Genomic DNA, 13,618 nt, shown 5'->3' on the forward strand with positions numbered 1-13,618 from the left:
GTTCGAGCTATACTTTGACTGAGATCTCAACATTTCAATAATACCATGTTTGGTGCTAAATACGAGCGGAGCTAAAAACTTTCAATTGTGCCGTAAAATTAAGAGTCAAGGCTGCTCTTTCACACTATATTAAAGCTTTTTTTCTAGATTTAGAAGCAGTTCGAGCTATACTTTGATTGAGACCTCAACATTTCAATAATACCATGTTTAGTGCTTAATACGAGCGGAGCAAAAAACTTTCAATTGTGCCGTCAAATTAAGAGTCAAGGCTGTTCTTTCACACCATTTTATAGCTTTTTTTCTAGATTGAGAAGCAGTTCGAGCTATACTTTGACTGAGATCTCAACATTTCAATAATACCATGTTTGGTGCTTAATACGAGCGGAGCTAAAAACTTTCAATTGTGCCGTAAAATTAAGAGTCAAGGCAGCTCTTTCACACTATTTTAAAGCTTTTTTTCTAGATTTAGAAGCAGTTCGAGCTATACTTTGATTGAGACCTCAACATTTCAATAATACCATGTTTAGTGCTTAATACGAGCGGAGCTAAAAACTTTCAATTGTGCTGTAAAATTAAGAGTCAAGGCTGCTCTTTCACACTATTTTTAAAGCTTTTTTTCTAGATTTAGAAGCAGTTCGAGCTATACTTTGACTGAGATCTCAACATTTCATTAATACCATGTTTGGTGCTAAATACGAGGGGAGCACAAACTCGGCTATTGTGCCGTAAAATTAAGAGTTAAGCCTGCTCTTTCACACTATTTTAAAGCTTTTTTTCTAGATTTAGAAGCAGTTCGAGCTATACTTTGACTGAGATCTCAACATTTCAATAATACCATGTTTGGTGCTAAATACGAGCGGAGCTAAAAACTTTCAATTGTGCGTAAAATTAAGAGTCAAGGCAGCTCTTTCACACTATTTTAAAGCTTTTTTTCTAGATTTAGAAGCAGTTCGAGCTATACTTTGACTGAGATCTCAACATTTCAATAATACCATGTTTGGTGCTAAATACGAGCGGAGCTAAAAACTTTCAATTGTGCCGTAAAATTAAGAGTCAAGGCAGCTCTTTCACACTATTTTAAAGCTTTTTTTCTAGATTTAGAAGCAGTTCGAGCTATACTTTGACTGAGATCTCAACATTTCAATAATACCATGTTTGGTGCTAAATACGAGCGGAGCTAAAAACTTTCAATTGTGCCGTAAAATTAAGAGTCAAGGCTGCTCTTTCACACTATTTTAAAGCTTTTTTTCTAGATTTAGAAGCAGTTCGAGCTATATTTTGACTGAGATCTCAACATTTCAATAATACCATGTTTGGTGCTAAATACGAGCGGAGCACAAACTTGGCTCTTGTGCCGTAAAATTAAGAGTTAAGGCTGCTTTTTCACACTATTTTAAAGCTTTTTTTCTAGATTGAGAAGCAGTTCGAGCTATACTTTGACTGAGATCTCAACATTTCAATAATACCATGTTTGGTGCTTAATACGAGCGGAGCTAAAAACTTTCAATTGTGCCGTAAAATTAAGAGTCAAGGCAGCTCTTTCACACTATTTTAAAGCTTTTTTTCTAGATTTAGAAGCAGTTCGAGCTATACTTTGACTGAGATCTCAACATTTCAATAATACCATGTTTGGTGCTAAATACGAGCGGAGCTAAAAACTTTCAATTGTGCCGTAAAATTAAGAGTCAAGGCTGCTCTTTCACACTATTTTAAAGCTTTTTTTCTAGATTTAGAAGCAGTTCGAGCTATATTTTGACTGAGATCTCAACATTTCAATAATACCATGTTTGGTGCTAAATACGAGCGGAGCACAAACTTGGCTCTTGTGCCGTAAAATTAAGAGTTAAGGCTGCTTTTTCACACTATTTTAAAGCTTTTTTTCTAGATTTAGAAGCAGTTCGAGCTATACTTTGACTGAGATCTCAACATTTCAATAATACCATGTTTGGTGCTAAATACGAGCGGAGCTAAAAACTTTCAATTGTGCCGTAAAATTAAGAGTCAAGGCTGCTCTTTCACACTATTTTAAAGCTTTTTTTCTAGATTTAGAATTAGTTCGAGCTATATTTTGATTGAGACCTCAACATTTCAATAATACCATGTTTAGTGCTTAATACGAGCGGAGCAAAAAACTTTCAATTGTGCCGTCAAATTAAGAGTCAAGCCTGCTCTTTCACACTATTTGAAAGCTTTTTTTCTAGATTTAGAAGCAGTTCGAGCTATACTTTGACTGAGATCTCAACATTTCAATAATACCATGTTTGGTGCTAAATACGAGCGGAGCTAAAAACTTTCAATTGTGCCGTAAAATTAAGAGTCAAGGCTGCTCTTTCACACTATTTTAAAGCTTTTTTTTCTAGATTTAGAAGCAGTTCGAGCTATACTTTGACTGAGATCTCAACATTTCAATAATACCATGTTTGGTGCTAAATACGAGCGGAGCACAAACTCGGCTATTGTGCCGTAAAATTAAGAGTTAAGGCTGCTTTTTCACACTATTTGAAAGCTTTTTTTCTAGATTTAGAAGCAGTTCGAGCTATACTTTGACTGAGATCTCAACATTTCAATAATACCATGTTCGGTGCTTAATACGAGCGGAGCTAAAAACTTTCAATTGTGCCGTAAAATTAAGAGTCGAGGCTGCTCTTTCACACTATTTTAAAGCTTTTTTTCTAGATTTAGAAGCAGTACGAGCTATACTTTGACTGAGATCTCAACATTTCAATAATACCATGTTTGGTGCTAAATACGAGCGGAGCTAAAAACTTTCAATTGTGCCGTAAAATTAAGAGTCAAGGCTGCTCTTTCACACTATTTTAAAGCTTTTTTTCTAGATTTAGAAGCAGTTCGAGCTATACTTTGACTGAGATCTCAACATTTCAATAATACCATGTTTGGTGCTAAATACGAGCGGAGCACAAACTCGGCTATTGTGCCGTAAAATTAAGAGTTAAGCCTGCTCTTTCACACTATTTGAAAGCTTTTTTTCTAGATTTAGAAGCAGTTCGAGCTATACTTTGACTGAGATCTCAACATTTCAATAATACCATGTTTGGTGCTAAATACGAGCGGAGCTAAAAACTTTCAATTGTGCCGTAAAATTAAGAGTCAAGGCTGCTCTTTCACACTATATTAAAGCTTTTTTTCTAGATTTAGAAGCAGTTCGAGCTATACTTTGATTGAGACCTCAACATTTCAATAATACCATGTTTAGTGCTTAATACGAGCGGAGCAAAAAACTTTCAATTGTGCCGTCAAATTAAGAGTCAAGGCTGTTCTTTCACACCATTTTATAGCTTTTTTTCTAGATTGAGAAGCAGTTCGAGCTATACTTTGACTGAGATCTCAACATTTCAATAATACCATGTTTGGTGCTTAATACGAGCGGAGCTAAAAACTTTCAATTGTGCCGTAAAATTAAGAGTCAAGGCAGCTCTTTCACACTATTTTAAAGCTTTTTTTCTAGATTTAGAAGCAGTTCGAGCTATACTTTGATTGAGACCTCAACATTTCAATAATACCATGTTTAGTGCTTAATACGAGCGGAGCTAAAAACTTTCAATTGTGCCGTAAAATTAAGAGTCAAGGCTGCTCTTTCACACTATTTTAAAGCTTTTTTTCTAGATTTAGAAGCAGTTCGAGCTATACTTTGACTGAGATCTCAACATTTCATTAATACCATGTTTGGTGCTAAATACGAGGGGAGCACAAACTCGGCTATTGTGCCCTAAAATTAAGAGTTAAGCCTGCTCTTTCACACTATTTTAAAGCTTTTTTTCTAGATTTAGAAGCAGTTCGAGCTATACTTTGACTGAGATCTCAACATTTCAATAATACCATGTTTGGTGCTAAATACGAGCGGAGCTAAAAACTTTCAATTGTGCCGTAAAATTAAGAGTCAAGGCAGCTCTTTCACACTATTTTAAAGCTTTTTTTCTAGATTTAGAAGCAGTTCGAGCTATACTTTGACTGAGATCTCAACATTTCAATAATACCATGTTTGGTGCTAAATACGAGCGGAGCTAAAAACTTTCAATTGTGCCGTAAAATTAAGAGTCAAGGCAGCTCTTTCACACTATTTTAAAGCTTTTTTTCTAGATTTAGAAGCAGTTCGAGCTATACTTTGACTGAGATCTCAACATTTCAATAATACCATGTTTGGTGCTAAATACGAGCGGAGCTAAAAACTTTCAATTGTGCCGTAAAATTAAGAGTCAAGGCTGCTCTTTCACACTATTTTAAAGCTTTTTTTCTAGATTTAGAAGCAGTTCGAGCTATATTTTGACTGAGATCTCAACATTTCAATAATACCATGTTTGGTGCTAAATACGAGCGGAGCACAAACTTGGCTCTTGTGCCGTAAAATTAAGAGTTAAGGCTGCTTTTTCACACTATTTTAAAGCTTTTTTTCTAGATTGAGAAGCAGTTCGAGCTATACTTTGACTGAGATCTCAACATTTCAATAATACCATGTTTGGTGCTTAATACGAGCGGAGCTAAAAACTTTCAATTGTGCCGTAAAATTAAGAGTCAAGGCAGCTCTTTCACACTATTTTAAAGCTTTTTTTCTAGATTTAGAAGCAGTTCGAGCTATACTTTGACTGAGATCTCAACATTTCAATAATACCATGTTTGGTGCTAAATACGAGCGGAGCTAAAAACTTTCAATTGTGCCGTAAAATTAAGAGTCAAGGCTGCTCTTTCACACTATTTTAAAGCTTTTTTTCTAGATTTAGAAGCAGTTCGAGCTATATTTTGACTGAGATCTCAACATTTCAATAATACCATGTTTGGTGCTAAATACGAGCGGAGCACAAACTTGGCTCTTGTGCCGTAAAATTAAGAGTTAAGGCTGCTTTTTCACACTATTTTAAAGCTTTTTTTCTAGATTTAGAAGCAGTTCGAGCTATACTTTGACTGAGATCTCAACATTTCAATAATACCATGTTTGGTGCTAAATACGAGCGGAGCTAAAAACTTTCAATTGTGCCGTAAAATTAAGAGTCAAGGCTGCTCTTTCACACTATTTTAAAGCTTTTTTTCTAGATTTAGAATTAGTTCGAGCTATATTTTGATTGAGACCTCAACATTTCAATAATACCATGTTTAGTGCTTAATACGAGCGGAGCAAAAAACTTTCAATTGTGCCGTCAAATTAAGAGTCAAGGCTGTTCTTTCACACCATTTTAAAGCTTTTTTTCTAGATTGAGAAGCAGTTCGAGCTATACTTTGACTGAGATCCTAACATTTCAATAATACCATGTTTGGTGCTTAATACGAGCGGAGCACAAACTCGGCTCTTGTGCCGTAAAATTAAGAGTTAAGGCTGCTTTTTCACACTATTTTAAAGCTTTTTTTCTAGATTGAGAAGCAGTTCGAGCTATACTTTGACTGAGATCCTAACATTTCAATAATACCATGTTTGGTGCTTAATACGAGCGGAGCTAAAAACTTTCAATTGTGCCGTAAAATTAAGAGTCAAGGCAGCTCTTTCACACTATTTTAAAGCTTTTTTTCTAGATTTAGAATTAGTTCGAGCTATATTTTGATTGAGACCTCAACATTTCAATAATACCATGTTTGGTGCTAAATACGAGCGGAGCACAAACTCGGCTCTTGTGCCGTAAAATTAAGAGTTAAGGCTGCTTTTTCACACTATTTTAAAGCTTTTTTTCTAGATTGAGAAGCAGTTCGAGCTATACTTTGACTGAGATCTCAACATTTCAATAATACCATGTTTGGTGCTTAATACGAGCGGAGCTAAAAACTTTCAATTGTGCCGTAAAATTAAGAGTCAAGGCAGCTCTTTCACACTATTTTAAAGCTTTTTTTCTAGATTTAGAAGCAGTTCGAGCTATACTTTGACTGAGATCTCAACATTTCAATAATACCATGTTTGGTGCTAAATACGAGCGGAGCTAAAAACTTTCAATTGTGCCGTAAAATTAAGAGTCAAGGCTGCTCTTTCACACTATTTTAAAGCTTTTTTTCTAGATTTAGAAGCAGTTCGAGCTATATTTTGACTGAGATCTCAACATTTCAATAATACCATGTTTGGTGCTAAATACGAGCGGAGCACAAACTTGGCTCTTGTGCCGTAAAATTAAGAGTTAAGGCTGCTTTTTCACACTATTTTAAAGCTTTTTTTCTAGATTTAGAAGCAGTTCGAGCTATACTTTGACTGAGATCTCAACATTTCAATAATACCATGTTTGGTGCTAAATACGAGCGGAGCTAAAAACTTTCAATTGTGCCGTAAAATTAAGAGTCAAGGCTGCTCTTTCACACTATTTTAAAGCTTTTTTTCTAGATTTAGAATTAGTTCGAGCTATATTTTGATTGAGACCTCAACATTTCAATAATACCATGTTTAGTGCTTAATACGAGCGGAGCAAAAAACTTTGAATTGTGCCGTCAAATTAAGAGTCAAGGCTGTTCTTTCACACCATTTTAAAGCTTTTTTTCTAGATTGAGAAGCAGTTCGAGCTATACTTTGACTGAGATCCTAACATTTCAATAATACCATGTTTGGTGCTTAATACGAGCGGAGCTAAAAACTTTCAATTGTGCCGTAAAATTAAGAGTCAAGGCAGCTCTTTCACACTATTTTAAAGCTTTTTTTCTAGATTTAGAAGCAGTTCGAGCTATACTTTGACTGAGATCTCAACATTTCAATAATACCATGTTTGGTGCTAAATACGAGCGGAGCTAAAAACTTTCAATTGTGCCGTAAAATTAAGAGTCAAGGCTGCTCTTTCACACTATTTTAAAGCTTTTTTTCTAGATTTAGAAGCAGTTCGAGCTATACTTTGACTGAGATCTCATCATTTCAATAATACCATGTTTGGTGCTTAATACGAGCGGAGCTAAAAACTTTCAATTGTGCCGTAAAATTAAGAGTCAAGGCTGCTCTTTCACACTATTTTAAAGCTTTTTTTCTAGATTGAGAAGCAGTTCGAGCTATACTTTGACTGAGATCTCAACATTTCAATAATACCATGTTTGGTGCTAAATACGAGCGGAGCACAAACTCGGCTATTGTGCCGTAAAATTAAGAGTCAAGGCTGCTCTTTCACACTATTTTAAAGCTTTTTTTCTAGATTTAGAAGCAGTTCGAGCTATACTTTGACTGAGATCTCAACATTTCAATAATACCATGTTTGGTGCTAAATACGAGCGGAGCTAAAAACTTTCAATTGTGCCGTAAAATTAAGAGTCAAGGCTGCTCTTTCACACTATTTTAAAGCTTTTTTTCTAGATTTAGAAGCAGTTCGAGCTATACTTTGACTGAGATCTCAACATTTCAATAATACCATGTTACCATGTTTGGTGCTAAATACGAGTGGAGCACAAACTCGGCAATTGTGCCGTAAAATTAAGAGTCAAGGCTGTTCTTTCACACTATTTTAAAGCTTTTTCTCTAGATTTAGAAGCAGTTCGAGCTATACTTTGACTGAGATCTCAACATTTCAATAATACCATGTTTGGTGCTTAATACGAGCGGAGCTAAAAACTTTTAATTGTGCCGTAAAATTAAGAGTCAAGGCTGCTCTTTCACACTATTTTAAAGCTTTTTTTCTATATTTAGAAGCAGTTCGAGCTATACTTTGACTGAGATCTCAACATTTCAATAATACCATGTTTGGTGCTTAATACGAGCGGAGCTAAAAACTTTTAATTGTGCCGTAAAATTAAGAGTCAAGGCTGCTCTTTCACACTATTTTAAAGCTTTTTTTCTAGATTTAGAAGCAGTTCGAGCTATACGATGACTGAGATCTCAACATTTCAATAATACCATGTTTGGTGCTTAATACGAGCGGAGCTAAAAACTTTCAATTGTGCCGTAAAATTAAGAGTCAAGGCTGCTCTTTCACACTATTTGAAAGCTTTTTTTCTAGATTTAGAAGCAGTTCGAGCTATACTTTGACTGAGATCTCAACATTTCAATAATACCATGTTTGGTGCTAAATACGAGTGGAGCACAAACTTGGCTCTTGTGCCGTAAAATTAAGGCAGCTCTTTCACACTATTTGAAAGCTTTTTTTCTAGATTTAGAAGCGGTACGAGCTATACTTTGACTGAGACCTCAACATTTCAATAATACCATGTTTGGTGCTAAATACGAGTGGAGCACAAACTCGGCAATTGTGCCGTAAAATTAAGAGTTAAGGCTGTTCTTTTTCACTATTTTAAAGCTTTTTTCTAGATTTTGAGGCAGTACGAGCTATACTTTGACTGAGATCTCAATATTTCTATACTTGCTGGGGTGTGGTGTAAAGAAAGATGTTTCAAAAAGTTAGCTAGAAATGATTCAAATGTTCTGTAAAAGATTTTTAGATGTTTGCTAATAAACATTTTTTTCTGTCACGACTTAGTCGCAAGGGTGTGCCAGGGTTCCAGCCTCCAGGCGTGAGGGGTAGAAAAAAATTTGTCAAATAATATAGCTAGAAATGATCGAAATAATCTGTCCGAGATTTTTAGATGGTTGCCAAAAACCATTTTTTTTTCTCACTTGAAGCTCAAATTTTAAAAAACAGACTATTCAGCTTTTTTAATCGGTTTTAGTCTGTTTTTAGTCGAAATAGTCGATTTTTGTCCATTTAGTCGATTTTAGTCGATTTTGACCCTTGCTTAATCGACTCGAAATTGCATGATTTGTGCTCATTTCATAACCCTAACATCCTGCGAAGATCAGAAAAAAATAGTTGATCGACTAAAACGATCAGCCCTAACGATTATTTTCTTTTGCAAAATTAAAACGGAAACTGGAATGCACTCACACTAACAATTATAATAACTCAATGAAAGAGTTATTTTATTGATTAATTTATTTTTTAATTAGATATATTTTTTCTTAATTCAAATATAATTGCAATAATTAAGCTTTAAATCAAGAAAATTTTTATAGGATACTCCAGCAAATTTTCATTTAATATGAATAAATTTTAAAAACTTGTTTTACAATAAGAATCATTTTAAAAATTAATAAAATTGCAAAAAAAAATCCACTAGAACTTATCCTTTTATTGTATATTTTCATACATCTCTAGTGATATATTTCGGAGAACAAAGCCAAATTGAAATGAAAATTTAAAAGCAGCCTTTTGCGCTGCACCCTTGGGGTGGTTGAGCAAAGCCGCGGTCGGAAAGAAGCCTCATTTGCATCCGCATTGTGTGGCTCGCGCGCGCATATTATTCGTCAATTAGCATCAAATGTACGAGAAACTGCTGCGGCGCAATGTAGGCTAATCAAATTATTATCAAAGGGAGGGAGAAAGAGCGAGTGCCGTGGTAAGCAGCAGAAGCTTCTGTGCATGTAAATTCCTGTGCAATGATCCGTCCATTGTGTGTCAGTCGGACCAAGTTTGCTTCATGCATTTTAATTCGCCGCCGCGTCTGTTGCAGGCTTTCGAGGAGTTGGAGGACTTGCTGGCCAAGAAGGATATTTGCATCGCAATAAAGGAGAAGTTGGTCAAAGACTCGGGGGTGGCCGGCGAACGTGCCTACGACTCCATCGTGCAAAAGCTGCTCACAAAACCGCGCGCCAGAGGTAAGAACCAACAATTATTTATAGCTCGCTTAATCCGCAGATGAAAAATTCAACAAACGGGCGATTTGGTGAGCACGGTTGGGCGGGGATTAAAATTTCCAGAGTCGCGACTGGTAATTGAAAATGACTGCAAAAGTGCGTGTAGAGTTTATTTTTGCCCGCATAAATTATTTTCTTTGATAATCACAATTTATTGTTCCGAGTTACAAACTTTAATCTCTTCTGCAGCCAGAATAATAGATAAACCTTTGAACTTTATACTATATATTCAACGTTTTCTCTCATAAAAAACTTTGCTTACTTAAAAAAAAACTATTATTTCCAGCATTTTATTCTGCATTTGATTGACTTTAAAAGAATTATTGTTTTTAAAAGACATCAAATTTTACAACAGCTAATTAATTTTGTAATAAATTGATCTTTTTTTTTATCAATATTAAAAGAAAGTTGCACGATGAAAAAAATTGAAGGAAACGACTCAGAAACTTCGCGGCGCGAGCCCAGCAGGAGCTTTTAGTTTTGAGCTTCGAGTTAATAAAAAGCAACAGCCCGAAAAGCGGATGCTGGTGAGGCGAAGCGTCCCTAGTGGATTTTTGAAACCGCGCGCAAAAAGCCTAAAGACTCCCATAAAAGTCTCTTTGCTCGTAAACGACGAGCAACGAGCAATTCGGCCAAGAAAGAGAGCGCTGGGAGTACTAATACTGAACGCCGTGAACTAATTGGAACTTAAAGCTGTAATGGGGGCCAAATTAAACCTTCAAAGTTTCGAATTTCGCTCTTCCATTCAATTACTTGGCTAGACTTTTGGATTGCAAAGTGCTGGAGTAAACAATGTAGGTTTTTTCATTTTAACAATTTAAATAATATTTTGAATTTTATTTGTTTCATGGAAATGTAAAAACAAGTCTCATTATATTTAACTATTTGTATTATCTAAAGATGTATAAAATTACAAGCAATTCCTTTGCCAATAAAAACAGATAAATCGATTATAGCTTTAAAATCTCAATTATGTTATGTCTTTCAAATAACTTTACATGTTACAAGACAGGTTTTTATCAAAGATTCCATCCTGTTGCTAAATAATAACTTGTATTTTTTTTTTTATCAAAATCGTAAAAATATGTAATTTTAGAATAAATGAAAAAACTAATATAATATTGAAGAAAATTCAGTATAAAATAAAATTTGACGTAAATAAAAGAATTCATATTATAATCAAATCACTTTTTGTATGGTATTCAAATAATTTAATGCCATAGGAAATATCATTATGTGGTAAAAATGTATTTTGCTTCTTTTTGTAACATAAATTTGATTCTGCCTTTTCGTTTTCGATTCTGAACACATTTTCCAACGTAACAGGATATTTGAGACGCGTCTGATGTCATAACCTTCTTTCAGTAACTCGAGTCTAGCTGGAAAATCCAATCGAAATCCGCGTGGCTCACACAAAACTGCACTGTCGAACTCTCGGCAGATGCTTTCCTCGTCGTTATTCTCCGCAGACGCTCTAATTAGAATTATGCAAATGCCCAGGTCTTGCTCGCAAGCCTCTCGGCGGCTGATTATCGAACTAATTAGCTGCAGCGCCATATTTATGTAAAATTCGATTTACTCGCGCTAATCCTTTGATGATAAATTAATTAATCACATCCCCGGGCGCATATTATGGAGGCTTAATCGTGTAAATCTGAGATTGCGTGTGCTCCGCTTGCGATTGATGATCCAATCAACATTACCCCAGACGTGTATTTGTGTCTCGTACACGTGCACTTAGTGCTTGATGGCTTTAGTTCATCAATGTCCCCCTTAATTAATGAGATCCTGCATTACAAAATTTATATTGATTTTTAATTTTTTTCGTTCCTTGCATTTTGAGAAAGATCGTAAACCAAATAAAATTTCCATTGTAACTAAAGCAACATTATTTCATTTTTAATAAATTTAATTTTTTATTTCGCCATTTCAATTGAAATTTTATGGTGTCAGTTGGCCAAAAGGAAACAATGGATTTTGAGCAAAATAAATTTTCAGTCCCAGCTTTCAGAACATAAATAATCAAAGCTCTTATAACAAAATATCCAACGCGTGTAATGATTTCGACTGGTATACAAAATCATTTTGAAATATCCAGGCCTAAAAAAAGCCGCAAACCTGGCAAATCCGCAGGGAACGATGGAATTAATATTCGCAACACTGGTTCAAAAATTTCCCAGAGGACGAAAAGCCTCTCTCGCTGCTGTTTGCAGCATGAATTTTGGTCTAATGAGACTGCCACATTTTCCGACCCACTGACAAAAAGAGTGACCCACGTTTCAAAGCCATTTATCATTTTCCCAGGCTTTGATGTACAAAAAAATCCGCCGCGAGTGTTTTGTGCTCAAAATTTAAGAGGTCCCTAAAGACTGTTCACTTTGTCGGGGGAGGTCGAATCTGAAAAAAGGGCTTTGTACGAGGAACTGGTGATTGCATGTTGTTTATGCTCTGGGGATTTCAGTTCTTTACGCAGCACTCGTGGCAGAATCCACTCTGTGGCTTTCGCAAATTAGCAAACGTTGCTAAAACTAGTTTGTCTAGTTAGCGGCGGCAAAGTGCGCCTCACTCATTGTTTGCGTTTGCCAGCTCTAATTGCGCGACTGCGATTTTCCAAGCCAGATATAAACAGTGATGATGATGAAGGCCAGAATATTCAGTTTTTGTTTCCAAATGAAAATGTGGCTTGAATTGTGTGTTTTTTTAAACGTGACCTTCATTTTGAATAATGAGAAACGTTAATGGCTTTTTTGTGCTATATTTCAGTGAAAAAGCTTGCAAGCTTTTGTTCGATTCTTTATATCAAAGTATTCATAGTTGGCCGTGAAGCAAAATTTTCAGATTTTTAATGATTGTTAAACATTTGAAAATCCTTTGTTTAAGCGAGCTATTCCCATTTCGAAATTGTTCAAAAAGCCCGACATAAGGGAAATGTCCAAAGTTTCGACCTGAATTTTTTAATATGAACTTTGAAGGCTTCTGTTTTCAATTAAACTTTTCATTTAGTTCATCCCTTTTTTAGATTTATAGAGAAAATTAACAGATCGATGCAAAGCGGAAAGTCAACGTTGCACAAGCTCGGCTGCAAATCATTCCTGACGCAATCGAGCCGGTGTTGAGTTCCGAGAGCTGCAAGAGTGGTTGGTGGCGTGCGTGCTCGCCATTTATCTAGCGGGACGATCATCTGGCTGGGATTTGAGCTCAACTGCTCTTCATTTAGTTGTCGCCGGGGTGTCAGGTGCTGATACATTTGCAGTCGCCGATAACAAATGCCCGCGCAATGAGAACCGCCGTTCCAGCCAGAGCAATCAATTTCTTCAATCTATCCTCCGCCCCTAATTCAATATATTATCTCCAACTGCTGCGCATCATGTGCTCCTTTTGCAGACTTCCCCGCAGCCATAATTATATTTGACTCCAATTCTCTCTGTCTTCGCCTGCCCGCCTCTGTAATTTGAGCTACACGAAAAATTCTCTCCCGGTTCGGCCCCATAATTGGATTTTATTGATTTTTACTTAAGGCCTGCACGTTAACGGCTCAATTTGAATTAACTGAATTATTTTTCTATTAGTGGAATGTGCACAAAAATTCCCTTATTCAAAATCTGTTTAATAAATAACTTAGTTGATAAATGAGTAAAATTCCAAATTACTATATGATATACAAACATTCAAGTTATTGAACAATTTAATTGTATGTATTTATATACTAAATTATACAAATAATCATGAATTTTAGGATATTTAATTTTTAAATATTGTCAAAACATTATTAACGGCGATATATTTGTTAATCATTTTTTTTTTTAAGCAAAACATGTAAATTGTGCCCACGGTGTTGTACGTTTTCACCTCTGTTTATAGAGATAATACAGGTTTGGTATCAAAACATTAATTCAAAACATTAATGGGCACAGCTCATAGCTGGCGTGAAGAGTTGCCAAAAACGGAGAGTTTCGGCTTTGAATAAACAGGAGAAGCAGCCGCGTGGTTAAAAGGGTTTTTACGGCGGCTAAAAGGCAGGCAGCCAAT

At 35.6% G+C, this 13,618-nt stretch overlaps 1 protein-coding gene across 3 annotated transcripts in view; it reads left to right on the forward strand.

Moving 5' to 3' along the window:
• Positions 1-9,405: 9,405 nt before the first annotated feature.
• Positions 9,406-13,618, forward strand: part of LOC132199469 (metabotropic glutamate receptor 4) — a 69,956-nt gene continuing 65,743 nt past the window's right edge. For 2 of the 3 annotated variants that reach the window (XM_059624197.1, XM_059624198.1), the window contains exon 1: positions 9,417-9,550. The gene's annotated coding sequence lies outside the window, so the exon portion shown is untranslated. Of the gene's footprint in view, positions 9,551-13,618 lie in introns of all 3 variants that reach the window. The other variant, XM_059624199.1, reaches the window with a different exon arrangement.

Source organism: Neocloeon triangulifer, unplaced genomic scaffold (assembly GCF_031216515.1).
Source record: "Neocloeon triangulifer isolate White Clay Creek 2 clone unplaced genomic scaffold, ASM3121651v1 ptg000014l, whole genome shotgun sequence".
In the NCBI taxonomy this organism is placed as follows: domain Eukaryota; kingdom Metazoa; phylum Arthropoda; class Insecta; order Ephemeroptera; family Baetidae; genus Neocloeon; species Neocloeon triangulifer.